The sequence below is a fragment of the Manis javanica genome, chromosome 1, assembly GCF_040802235.1.
Source record: "Manis javanica isolate MJ-LG chromosome 1, MJ_LKY, whole genome shotgun sequence".
Classification (NCBI taxonomy): Eukaryota; Metazoa; Chordata; class Mammalia; order Pholidota; family Manidae; genus Manis; species Manis javanica.
This window is the reverse complement of record NC_133156.1, coordinates 21,751,103-21,764,874: the sequence shown is the minus strand read 5'-3', so window position 1 is coordinate 21,764,874 and position 13,772 is coordinate 21,751,103. Positions and strand designations below refer to the sequence as shown.

At 51.4% G+C, this 13,772-nt stretch overlaps 2 long non-coding RNA genes across 3 annotated transcripts in view; both read left to right on the top strand.

The window, feature by feature from the left end:
• Positions 1 to 13,772, top strand: part of LOC108409637 (uncharacterized) — a 274,470-nt gene that overhangs the window by 122,589 nt on the left and 138,109 nt on the right. For both annotated transcript variants that reach the window (XR_012128283.1, XR_012128287.1), the window contains exon 3: positions 11,480 to 11,612. This is a non-coding gene — a long non-coding RNA (uncharacterized lncRNA). The remainder of the gene's footprint in view (positions 1 to 11,479; positions 11,613 to 13,772) is intronic.
• Positions 3,257 to 5,236, top strand: LOC118971236 (uncharacterized). Its single transcript, XR_005059594.2, has 3 exons — positions 3,257 to 3,644; positions 4,051 to 4,215; positions 4,944 to 5,236. It is a non-coding gene; the product is annotated as an uncharacterized lncRNA (long non-coding RNA).

Sequence of the window (13,772 nt, the reverse complement as noted above, 5' to 3'; positions counted from 1 at the left end):
TCGGAAGATGACCTTTGAGAGTTTTTTATCCTTCATTTTTTTAATGAGAGATCATCTTTTGATTTGCTGAAGATGGACTAGGAGACCTTGTCAGGAACGGAGTAGGGCCGATGAGGTGGGGTCATACAAATGCAGGGTTGGATCTCTCTGTTTTGAAAGTGATATTCTGCCTATTTCAGACTTTTTGCATTGGTTTTGATTAATGAAAGGCATTGCTAATAAAAACTTTTATCTTGATTGCCAGGCTTATGGGTGCCCCTTGCATTTTGCACTCAAGGTGAGTGACTTATGCACCCCTCCCTGAAGGGACCACAGGCCTGTTCCCACATGGGTCTCCTCTTGTGCTAGGTCTTGTTTAGGGAGGGAGGGCACATGCACACGGCGCCGGTCCAGCCCTTTACCCTTGCTGAGCCACTGCGTTTTCCCTTCCTCACTCTTTCTGCACGTCCTGCTGTCTGCACCTATGGCAGGAAAGAGGACCGACAAGACTGACTGGACAGATCCGGGCACATGTGGCTCTCAGTTGACACATGTAGATAAGTGAAGTGCCTTTTTGTTCTTTCCATGAATTATCAGAGCAATTGTTTCACTATTACTATCAGGCCAGGTATCCAGAAATGGCTCTCCTCTGTGACGTGCACTAAAGGATGGCTTTTGTTGCAAATGTTTTGAGGCATCAGAATGATCGGGTCAAATCATTTTAAAAGCAAGTGTGCGTGCCCCACTTGTCCTCTTCCTGAACCACCTGCATCCCCTTGGGCGGGGGTGGGGTCTGAATCTCAAGGATGGTGTATGGCATGGTTGATGCCTCAGAAGGGCTAAGGCTATCTGCTTTCCCACTCATTTTGAAAAATAAAAGCTGACATTTATTTTAAACACAACAAAATGTGCTTTCATCAAAATAGTGCTATCAAAGCAGCTATGTTGAAAAACCATGCCCCCCGCTTTGCTGTTTGTGGGTGCTCAGGCTGCACCTTATCTAGCTCCTGGGGGAAGGGGATTCCCCACCCAGGACGGGCTCCCTGTGAATCCACTAAAACCAAAGTAAGACAAGGGGAAGGGCACTGGGTGTAAGGGGTTTATTTCTCGCCGCTTGCTCAGGTTTGCTAGCTGGGCCCTGTACCGCCCGTCCCCTTTGGCAGTGCACCCTCGCTCCCCTGCCTGCCCCTTCTGGGAGGAGCTCCTTGGTGGGTCCCTGGTGCCTGGCAAATACCAGACCAATAGGTACCAGGGAAGGAGGAGAGAAGAGCATGGACGCTTCCTCTCTAGCCCTTGCTCCGGATCTGTCAGAAGCTCTGCTGTGGTGAACATCCTCTGGTATGTAAATGGGCGAAGGCCAGGCAGTGAATTATGGAAATTCTGGGTGGAAACATCCGTTTACCTCACAACTTGTTATTATGGTTGTTAGCTTGACTTGAAACTTAAATTTAATAAAGATTCAAAAGAAAAGCTAATGAAAAGGCAGATTTCTCTGACCTTTATGGTCATACACATGATATGGACACCTTTCCTTTTCTCTTCCCTCCCATGTCTTCAATTTTAAATGTTCAAAGTCATCTGGGGTTGGTCTATTAGCCATTTACAGTGATATAATTATTATGCCCAGCCTAATGAACCAGATAGTTTTGTGTGTGTTTTAAATACTTAATCAGTATCTGATCTAAGGTTTTGTTTGGCCAGATTAGGCATGAGGAAGATCTTGCAGGTGCCTCTAGGCATTGGCCAGTACAATCTTCTACTGCACAGAGAGAAAACATGTTGAGATAAATTGTCATACGGCACAGGGCACATCAGAGCATTCAAAGTTCCTCTTTCTGGAACGTGTTTTGACTGAAGCTTAATTCACCCTCTGAAAGGATTTAAAATAGATTCTTTACCTACAATATATATTTGGCAATACTTTGAATTTTAACGTGAACCCCAGCAATGGAGACACAACTGAATCTGGCAGCAGATTAATGTCACTGATAGCACATTTTATTTATGGAGCTTACCCTCTGTGCACGTCGCAGTTAGAGGCCCATACGCAGTAATTAAGCCATTATAAGAACACAATGGGATATGACATAATCGAGCCATCCGGCTGTCAAGGCACACAGAGCAGGAAATCGGTGTAACGCAGAGGACCGGGCCTCCCACTTAGTCCTGCTGCGGAGAGTCATCAGCCAGTACCCTCCAGACTATCAATCAACCAACCAACCCATCTATCAACAAGGAGCAATAGTCCTCAGCTGCGGCAGGAACATAAGGTGCAGTCTTTGCACGATCATTGGGGTAGTAAAGGCTTAAAGCAAAGACGCAGTGCGCTGTTAGGTGTATCAGAAAAGGCTGGGACTAAGCAAATCATACGAACCACATTGTATGAACCCCAAGGAAGATCAGATAACTGTGCCCCAGAAATGCTTACCTGAGGAAGGAGGACTTGAATGGTGCATAAAAGGATGTGGAGAATGTAGATAGTAAGAGAGGACAAAGGAAAGGGTATGAAAACGAGAAATATTGGGAAGCCAGACATTTAAGAAAATATTTACGTGCAAATATTTGGTGCAGCAGTTCACCGTATAAAATATCAGAGAATTAAGCTGTGAATATATTGTCTTCCTTTTAAAGTGGAGCAATGATCAAATGATAACATACAGTAAGAAAGTATAGATAAAACATATGTGTGTATATACATATATACATATATATCACCAAGATCCAATCCATAAAAGAAATTAATATGTAGCAGAGAAAAAAGACTAGAAGGAAATGCATCAAATGTTAATAAATTTTTTAATGGGAGACAGGAATATGGGTGATTTTTATTTTTTCTTTGAACTTCTCTACGTTTTCCAGATGCAAACCTAAACAATCAGATCTCTACAATGAAGCAAAAACTAAGGAGACAAAAAAAAAAACCCATCAGGATATACTTATTAAAGCCCTCCATATATATATTTTATGTTCTACCATTCATGCATCCATAAACTAACGGGCAGGGTGTGTTAAAAGGATTTTTCTAGACTATCTGTATGAATTGTGTTCCCCCAAATTCATGTGCTGAAGCCCTGACCCCCACCATATTTGGAGATGAGGCCTTTGCAGAGGTAATTCGGGATAAATGAGGTCATAAGGGTGGGTTCCTAATCCAGTAGGACTGGGGTCTTCACCAGAAGACAAAGAGGCACCAGGGATGTATGTGGGTGCAAGGAGAAAAGCCATGGGAGGGCATGGGGAGAGGGGGCATCTGCCAGCCTAGGAGAGAGACCTCAGAAGAACCTGAACCTGCCAATACCTTGATCTTGGACTTCTAGCCTCCAGGACTGTGAGGAACTATTTCAGTTGTTTATGCCACCTGCCTGTGGCATTTTGTTATGGCACCCTACCAAACTAGTACACTGTCTTTATGTAACTTGCATTATATGGATAATGCAATTTATATGTTTTTACTGTAACATGCAGTGACGCATGACATTCACCCACCAGAAGGAACATTCCGCGCCAGCTGTGTCTCTCACTCTCGTACTTTTTTTCGCTGAGCACCAGCGGAAGTGCCATGGGTCAACACCTAAAGACGTGCAGATGCAGGCCAGCCTCTGCTATGCCAATGACCAGTGACGAGTGCTATCGGCGGGCACCACGGGTCACCTAAGGCAGTCCAGGTGGGAGATTCCATTTGCTTCTTTCCCTGTTCTGTGGCCTACCCAGCTCTTCCTTCAGGCCCACAGAAGCTCTTCCCTCAGCTTCCGGGCGTGCTGCTGGCTGACATGGCTCCCAGTCAGCCCTCTCTGGCAGCCTCTTCATCCAAGGACTGCCCCTTCCTGGGGACGGCCTGCATCCAGGGGCTTGTCAATGGAAGCAGATAAAGTTCTGACCCCTGTCCCGACCAGGGAGTTCTCTGAAAGGCCAGTCCAGCTCCAGAGCTCCCCTGCGCCGTCAGCTGAGACCCTTGCCAGGGCCACAGCTGAATTGTCCCCCAGCGGATCCCACTCCTTCCCCTCCCCCATAGGTATTCATCTGGGGATCGCACCCTAATAAATTTCCTTTTTGCTAAAATCTCCATTGTAGAGTTTCTAGGGAGCTGACTGCAGCGTGTCCTAGTTGATGAGCACCATCTCTTCCTGTCCCGACCCTGGATGGCTTATCCACTGTCCAGGCAGCTCTCTGTGCATCACGGATTGGACATGCCTTGTACTGTGCCTGAAGCACCCATGTGGCATTTCCTGACTTCTGGTGAGAGGAGGCTTATTCATCTCTGATGGGAATGCCAACGGAAGTGCTTACTGAGCACTGGGGTTCAGTCACAAAGGCTGTTCCAGCCCCATCTGCCTTTCCCACCAGATAGTTTTATCCCCGTGCAGGCTCAGGTGTGTGAAAGGGGCACCTAGGGCTCCCTTGGTCCTAAGCAGTTGCTCCAGAGCCTTAGCATATGAAATGCTAAAGCTGGGAAGCACCTCAGAAGTGATCTAACTCTAGAACGGCCCAGGGGGTTGGACACATACTGAGATGGGACCACTCGTACTGGCTGTCAGAGAGCTGCCCCAGGAGTCCTGAGGATGTCCGGGGCTCAGCGGCGGGGAGAGTGTGGCTGGTCACGGATGCTGGACATGCGTGTGGGCTGGGGACCAGTGGCAGCCACTTCACTGCCATCCTTGATAATCCTACTCCCTTCACTGGAGATGGAATGGGCCCAAGGCCAGGCCAGCTCAAGGATGTGTGGCTGGTTCCAGGAGCTGACCACAGCCACCAGGTCCAGGATCCTCCATCCCACGGATGCTGTATTCAGCCTCTCTGACTAACCCTCTGCTCTAGCTACTGGTCTGCTCAAGCACATGAGCACATAGGACCTCGAGCCAGATTCCAGTTCCTTGCCTTCTTGGCTGCCCTCTGTTGCCATATGTGAACATGATTCTTTGGGCCAAATTCCTGAGTAGTTTCCGTTTTCTCTTTGTTTCACATAGTTAAGCCCAGCAAAGTGCCAAGCCTTAGAGATGGGCAAACTTCGTAACATTGAGCCTCAGCCTCTGACCTGCCTAGCCTCTCATTCATTCATTTATTCATTAAAAAATGTCTTAGGCTCTTGCCTCTGGGAATATTAATATTTCTACCAAAAAGTCCACCAACATCTTTGAGCAGTGACTTAAATGAAGAATAAAGCCCATCCTGCCTTGCACTGGATATTTTCTTTCTTTTTCTCTGCTAACAGCATCCTGTTACTAGGGAATTTGTTTCTTTCTCCTTCCACAAGGTTCTGTGGGAGCTGTCAGTCACACCAGCCCATGCTCCGGCTGCATGGGTGGATGTGTGACCAAAACCTGCAAAACCTGGCTGTGACAGTCCGAATAAGGCCCCCACCCCCTGAGATGGTGACGTCCTCTCCTCCGAACGGGGAACAGGCTCCCAGGTTCACTGACATGCCCCATGAGCGTGCCATTTAATAGACATTGTGCCTCCACCGCAACGGGGACTTTGGGGATAGAATTAGGGTTGAGGGTTTTAGGATGGGGAGACTATCCTGAATCACGCAGGTGGGCACGATGTAATCGCACGGGCCCTTAGAGACAGAAGAGGAAAGCAGAAGGGCCAGGGAACATGACAACAGGAAGAAAGGAGCAGAGGACCGGAGCACACCCCCCCAACCCTCCGTGGCAGGCTTGGAGATGGAGGAAGGGCCGGGGCCAAGGGATGGGGTGCCTCTGGAAGCCGGGAGTGACTCGCACAGGAGAAAGCCTACGAGAATGGGGACGGCCATCTTCAGGCACAAGGAGCACCTTCTGCCCCCAAGCACAGTGAGCAAGGGCGTGGATTCTCCCCTGGAGCCTGCAGACCAGAGAGGAACGCGTCCTACCAATTCCTCGATTTTGTCCTGTGAAACTGCTGGACTTCCGGCCTCCAGAACCATGACACGATAAGTGGGTCCTGTGTTAAGCTACTCAGTGTGGTCCGAGAAAATGAAAACACTGGCCACAGTGACTGGCCCAGAGATGAGAATGTGATTCAAGCTGAGCAGATCAGAGTCAGGCCCCAGAGACTCTGAGAAAGAGTCTCTTCTCCTGATCGGAGCAATAGGATGTGTGGCTCCAGACCTGCCAGGGGCAGGGCCAGCGCTCAGGTGCAAAGAGTGCATGAGGCATATGGAGAAGCCCGTGAGAGCCAGGCCAGCACATAGGCACGAGGGGGACGGGGTCAGGACAGGTCCCAGGCTCCTCGCTGCCCTGTGCTTGGGGCCAGCCCCACCCGCCTTCCCCGCGCGCATGGGAGCCGACTAACTCCTTCTGTTCAAATTCCTTTCAATGGGCTTTCTGCTACGTGTCATTGAAAGACTTCTAATGCATGCCCCTCAAAAATACCAATCTCTGGTCTTCCTTACTTAAAATCACTTCCTGATGACTGGTTAGCCAGAGATGGGTAAGATTCCTCAAGGGAGGAACAACCTAAGACAGGCACAGTCGCAGGGGGGCCATCAGGTGAGAAATTGGGGATCAACAGAGGTGAGGCTCAGAACCTCACCCCCACCCCTGTGTTGAGAGAAATCTTCTGCATCCGTGGATGTTTTATTGCCCTTGTCTAGCTCGGATTAGCACGTAGTCTACAGGCACACACCTGATCATCTACAATTGCCCTCTTACAACACTAAACTATGTTTTCTACCTTTATCTTGCATCTACCTACCACTTCAGCAGTTTATTAAAAATAAAAATAATAATAATAGTAAAGGGAGAAATGTGGGATCCACATATAAATCAAGTATAAAAATCAAACGAATATTCATATTTGACCTGATTGTTTATAGGTCATAATGCGTGATCAGAACCGAAAGTTTCTGTGATGACTGCCCTTGTACTGTTCACCATGTAAGAACTTATTCACTATGTAAGAATTCGTTCACCATGTAAGAACGTGTTCGTTATGCTTCAGAAGATTGGAGACTGACGAGAATTAGGCTGGGGGTGGATTAATGGTTGTGCATTGAGCATTGATCCCCCTTTACAGAATTTTATTGTTCTTAACAACCATTTGACCAATAAATATGAGAGATGCCCTCTCAAAAAAAAAAAATCACTTCCTGGGTTAATACATCTTCTCCAGAAAGAACCTGAAAAATGCATTTGCTCCCTGGCAGACTTGGCACATGAGCAGAAATTATTTTATCTGATAGCTCAGCTCCCATGCAGTGATGACAGGGCCCAGAGGAGACGGCCCCTGTGACAGGGCTTGATAGAAGGTGGAGACCTGGAAAGATCTGGATCGTGGGGGAAACAGACCAGGGACATGTGGGAGCAGGGAGTGATGTTGAGGGAGGGAGGGAATGCAGGTGGGAACAAACCAGGCCAATCCGAGACACTGGGAGAGAAGTGGCGGGTGAGATAAGGGAGGCGCGACCTTCTCAGATCTGTGTGGTGCCTGTCCACTCACCCAAACGTTCCTGCTCAACCTCGGCTCTCTTGACAGTCTTAATACCATGTTCCAATCACACTTCTTATAGCAGGTGCGTCAGCACTGGACACATCCCAGAGGAGGGACCCCTGTTCTGGGGTGTGCTCCCTGGCCCACTGTGCACCCTGTACATCAGGGGCCTCTGTTCCCCGGGGGTGCCCTTGCAGGCCGCTGTGCAGGCCCCCGGGGTGGCCCCTGAAGTCCCTGGAGTAGGCAGCGCAAGTGCCCTTAGCTTTCTGGGACGTCACAGGGTGGAATGCGGAAAGCTACAGAAGAACAGCCCCACACCGTCCCCTCGTACAGCTTGCTTATTGTTGGAGTCTGAAATCCTGCCAAGCATTCATACTTCTTAGCTGTCAGCAGTTAAGTTTGAGACAATAGTGAAAACAGCTCTTTTGGCTTCTACCTAAACTTCAGCAGAGGAAAAGTAAAAAAAAAGCGTCTGAAGATGAACTTGAATGGTCTCCTCACCTTACGTGCCCTGGCCCAGCGTTGCACTGTGCTGGCCAGGGATCTCGAACACGGGGCCCGGAACGTGCTCACGAGTCAGGTGGGTGGCGGCCCAGGAGGACGTGGGAAGGAAGCGCCGTCAACTGGAGGGGCCCCTTCGATGGTCTGGCGCTTAAGCAAACTTGAAGACTCCAGCTTTTCAGCGTTGGGAGTTTATTTTCTCTTGCAAAATGAATCCTTTTTCTCTGTAAGAAAAGGAAAGAAAAGGCTACGAGTAAAGATGACAGGTTTACTGGGCATGAAATCACTGTTGGACAACTCATTTTTCCTGAGGTAAGTGTCAAAAAATCTGCAGTTTGCAGAGTCGGTTTTCCTGAAGCGACACATGGGGCGGATGACTGACAGCAAACTTCCTGGGCCGCTCGGCTGGACCCGCACTGCCCTTTCTGGGGACTTGCGTCCCTCCCAGGGCACAGGCCCTGGGGCAAGTTGTTTATCTCTGCACCAGGGACTGACCCACACCTGCTCACACCCCGGCTCTTGGCTTTTGCCCAAACGCCCTCATTTCTGAGCAGCCATGAAGTTAGTTTCTAGTTTGTTTGTAAGATGTGCAAGTGCTCATTTTTGAAGTGTTACTTGATGCTTTTTTATGTGACACTCCGGGACACTTGTAGAGTTCGTTTTATATGGCGGGGAGGGGAGGGGAGGGGAGCTGCATCCTCCTTATTTAGCAACAGATGATTGACAGCTTCTCTGTCTACAAGGAGCCACTGTCACAGATGCCATCAGAGCCTAGAAGTGGGAACTTTGGAGTTTTCCATTCCTCTTTTTGGGTTCGGACCCACAGCTCCGCCGTCTCCCTCCGTCTCTGGCTGGGTTGGCAAGCAGCCTTATCATGCAGGTCCCATCTGAGAGCCCAGAACAGGCTAAGACATTTTAGGTGGGTGCAGTAAACGGCTTCTTCCAAAGAGCCCATAGGGAACGTGGCTTTCCCGGCGAATGCATTGCACTCAGACTTTTAACTCTGACTCGTTCATTGTTTCTTGTGTGTGTGCAGCTGTTAGGACTTTGAACCATCATTAACTGACATTAACAACATTAATTAACATTCAGGTAGCACCAAAGTACCACGAAATTCCCGACAGTAAATCATAACTGGTGACAGAAGGAAAGAAGAGAATCTGGGAGGGGGCAGGGAGCAGAGGGAGTGGGGTGTCCGTAGGGATCTTGGCTGAAGCTTCCTGAGATTTGGCTTCTGCATGTACCAGTATCCCAGGCCTCTCAGGGCAGAAAGGAGACCGAGGCGCCAGGCTGTGGCACCAAGGTCCCCCACGCAGGGCCCGCGGAGCAGGCCAGCTTCACCACTCTGATGCCACGCAGCCTCTGCCGGCAGAGAGCAAGGACTGAGGACACAGTGAGCCCAGAGGAGGGGCTTGCTTTAGGCTTGTGGGGTTCATATGTTCTGAAGGGCAGCCCAGGCCCAAGCTCCTCGCCTTGGTTATCAGACAGTCTGTGAAGAGGCAGGAGCCCCTAGTGAACAGCCTCTCCCCAGGCCTCTCCCGACTGAAGTGTAAAGGACCTTTGAGAACAGAATAAGCCGGTCGATAAATTCTTTCTTTGAACTTCTCTGACAGGGAAGTGGTTCTGATGCTTTGAAAATCTTCAAAGATCTCAGCCCATGAAATCGATAGTTGGCTTTTCAAGTAGCCAGAGTTAAGGCAAGAATTCCATTCTGCTAGCGCAGCGTTGAGGACCTTGTATGCGGGAAGCAGCATCCCATGCCCTAAAGAGGCCCCTGAACCACAGAGAGCATGGTCCGTGCGCTCGAGGAACCGTCTAGGCAAGAGCAAAGGGCAAAGACACGTGTGGCCGTGGGATTAGGATGGGAGCTGCAGGAATCGGGGGCGAGCACAGGGTGCTGGGGGACCATGGGGAAGGGATGAGGGCCCTTTCCGTGCAAGTACTTACAAAAGCCGGAAGTCGGCAGGCAGCAAAAACGGTCTGAAATATGTCCCAACCTTGTGCATTTCTTGACTGATAATTTTGAAACAGTGATGCAAACACTAGGGACACAATATTTATTAAGCACTTACTGGATATGAGATGTTACGCTGTGAGTTTCCATGCATTATCTCATGTAATCCTTACCATAAATTAAACGAGATTTCTACAACTACCCCCAATTTTCTTCCGATGAGAAAACTCAAGCCCCTAGAGGCCAAGTAGCTTGCTCAGGACCCCTTGGCTAGTTGGTGCAAGACCTGGGGTGTAAGTCTATATCTTTTCATGTAACTCAGTGCCTGTCCCCTGAAATTGTTTGCATTGCTTGCTTTTTATTTCTTGTTTGTTGTTGGGACCGGAAGAAGAGCCTTATGGCCCCGGGTCCTGGAAAGGGTCAAGCAGGACCCCGGAAGGTTCTTGCGCTCCTGACTGTCAGTCATGACTCGGAACCGCTGGGGCTTGGGCTTCCCTGTGAGAACCATGCAGTGCTGGCTTCCCGCTGCTGTCAGGTTTGTGGGTGAGGCTGCGTTCCTGCCCAGTCTCAGCTTGGGGCCCGACCCCCGCAGGCTCCCTGGGGTGATGGCCTCGAGGAGTTCTCGCCCTCTGCTAGCCTCCTTCCCTCATCTCAGACTGCAAACAGGATACAATACTGAAAAAATATAGGAAAACGGTGCTTTCCAGAAAAAGAACAGCCTCCTCCTTTAGGCCGTGGGGCCCTGAGCAGGGAACGGGTGACCCAGAGGTTTGGGGGATGCCGTTACCTGGCGCTGAGCTGCAAAGCCAGATGCAGTGCAGTGTGCCAAGCATGCCCGTGGAGAGCTGGCGCTGGGGCCCCATGGCGGTGGCGGGCACAGGGTGAGTCGCTCCACTTCAGGCAGGGTGCAGCCCAGCCGGAAGCACCCTGCGGGCCGGCAGCTGAATAAAACATATACTTGATGAGAGTGTTCATGTGCAGATGTCCCTAAGTCGAAGCCACGGTTGCCGGAGCAAATAAATCGCCGCCTGCAACGCTGGCTGTCACCGCGGTGATGCGCTCCGTCCTCCCCATGGGTAACAAGGGGACGGGAGAAACCCGCTTCTTGGCAGCAAGGCCCGGGAATATGGCTTTGTGGTTTGCAACTGTGCAAGAACTGGCAAAGAGCTGGCTGCCCGTTTTGAGTGGCCAGTAGATCGGCCTTGCTTTTGTGAGATGGGGAGAGTGCGCGTCCCAAGCATCCTCGCGGGGAGGCCTGCACCCGCACTGTGACCCGCCTCTGTGTCCTTCGTCTCTGGCGGCAGGTGTGGAGTGTGCCTTTCGCCGCACCGGGATGGGCCTGGCTGCATTTTCTCCTGACCTCAGAGGTCACACCCAGGTGCATGCCACCCGTCAGACCGGGGGCCTGGATTCTTCCCAGTGGGGAGGTGCTGATCTGAGGCAGCGCTCGCAGGGAACCCCCCGAGGATGCTGTGCCAGGCGGCGTCTGGGCAATACTTCCACGCATCTCTGTCTCAACAATATGTTTTTAATGATAAGAATCAGAGAGAATATGTGTTCTTACACTTGGGAAATTGGGGAAAAAATGCAGCCACCTAATTTGCCGGTTATTGACGTTTGCCTATTATTTCCTAGTCTTTTCACAGGCATTTTCTTGAGCTCTGCGGTTCAAGCCCACAACCTTCTGTGGAGCCCGCCTACCGAGCACAAGTCACAGAGGTCTCAGGAGAAGCTCTGGAAGTTTCGGGAGTGTCAATTCAACCAAATGGTAAGTAATTTAAATGATTTTTTAAAAATGAGAGCAAATGTGGTCATACTATGTAGTAGGGCAAAGATGCACAAATCAAATTTTAACACAAGCTAACGCTTCAAAGATGGGCCATGCAATTTCTGCCTGTGGAATGGATTGAATGAATTAGCAGCAGGGGCTGGGGTGGCTGGTTGGGTAAAGCCTGTGAGAGATGAAGGGAACCAAACGGGGGTGGGGGGGGCAGTGGAGGGGAGGGGGGTTTATGTAACGAGGAGCTGAGGGAACTGACTGCTGCCCCTAGGATGAGAGGCAGAGGAAGGGGCTGATGTTCTCGACCCCTTTCCTGGGATAACTTCCAGAAATTGGGTCTGTGTGGCTCTTCACCTGCATTGCTGCTGTCTGTCTACTGCAGTTGCCAAACGATGATGCCAAGAGCAATGATAATATTGGCTCCCACAGACTGAATTCCAGGTACAAGGCACCATGCTGACCTCCTCACAGTCATTGTCATTTAATTTTTACAACCAGCTGTGAGGTAGGTTAGACCATTAACTCTTCTTTCACAGATGAAAAAATGGAGGCTCAGAGAGGGTAGGCAACTTGCGCAAGATGGCACAGCCTTTCATATGCCAGCACCCATTCCACTAAAACATCAGGAGGCTGTCTTACATGAACACAGGCAGCCTCGGAGCCCTAGAGCCTGTGGACTGGGAGCCCTTCTGTGCGCCCTGTGCGTTCAGATATTGGAAACACACCCCCTTTACATGCCTTTTATAAAATTCTAACAACTTGGTATGAAATCCTTTAAAAAATATCCCATAAATCCCTGGCCTCTCAGACAGATTATTTTGCACATCACTTAACTTTCTACTGAAGCTCCATCTGGTACCAGGAACATGGACACTGTGGTTCTGAGAGGCTCTCAGGCTGTGAGGTGGGCGCGGGTCTTGGCCCGAGGCCGCCCAGCTGTTCACGGCTTCTCAGGGGCCAGCCGGGCGCTGCCAGTGCCCGCAGCCTCTGTCTGCACCCCACCTCCAGGGCTGCCACCTGCCCAGGGCTTACCCCTCGCCTCTACACTTCAGCTCTCTGTCCGCTTTCCCCGCCACCTCAGTGCTTCTCAGCTCCTGCAGGGAGCACGTTGCCCTGGAACGGGGTGCAGAGTTACTGTACGCCGAGCACAGGCATTGGGGCAGCCTCTCTGGGGTCCCGTGTCCCCCTCTCCCAGTCCTCGGGCTGGCAGCAGAGAGCACCGAGGCTCAGCCATGAGACCATCTGTCACTCCACGCCCACTGCCCTTGAGGGTGGAGGCAGGATTCGAACCCATGTCTGTGCAGATCTGTTTCCTTGGGTACAGGGAGCGCCGTCCGTGGTCCTGGGGCCCGGGAAAGGAGTCTGCCCCGGCCTTTCACAGACAGATGAAGACGCGGCTTTATCTGCCCTGCTTCTGGCTGTTCTCCCCAGGGCAGCAGTCAGCAGCACCCCGCTGTTCTCGGGGAGGCGGGGAGCCCTGCGTGACTGTGGAAGGAGCGGGGGTTCTGGGGAAGAGTACTGAGGCCGGGCCTTCTCCGCACACGGGCCTCCTTATTTGGGAATGAGCCTGCTTAGCTTGCCGTGCCAGGGCACAGACACATCCTGGCGGTGGCGGTGGTGGGGCAGACGCAGGGGCACCGCAGGACAGCAGGGCGCCTTCTGCTGCTCCCTCCGCCAGGGGCTGGTCCGAGCCCTTTACTGCATCAGCCGCTAGCCTCGCGCTGACCCTGCGGTAGGCGCCGTGGTTTTCACAGTGGTTGGACGACTTGTCCCCCCTCGGGGGAGTGTGGTTCAGACCCAGGAGGTCTTGGTTTAGGACATGTAGGCCTGGGACACTCCCGCTCTGTCCCTTGCCAGCCAGGGGGACCTTCCTGTGTCTCTGTGCCGCCTCCTTCACACCTGGACGGGGCTCAGGCCTTCGCGGCTGCTCCACCCCGCGTCCCGTCCTCTCTTCTCCTGCTTCCCATGTCCTGCTCTGCTGTCCGCCTCATGTCCCTGCCTCCCGGGCCCCCCGGTGGCCTCCGCCCCTGGAAGGAGTTGCTGACTCCAGGTAGCTGAGCCATGGCTGCCAGCGTGGCCGGGGTGCCTCCGCGCTGGGCAGGCCCCCCAGGGGTTGTGCGGGTGCCCAGCACGCGGCTGGCACAGAGC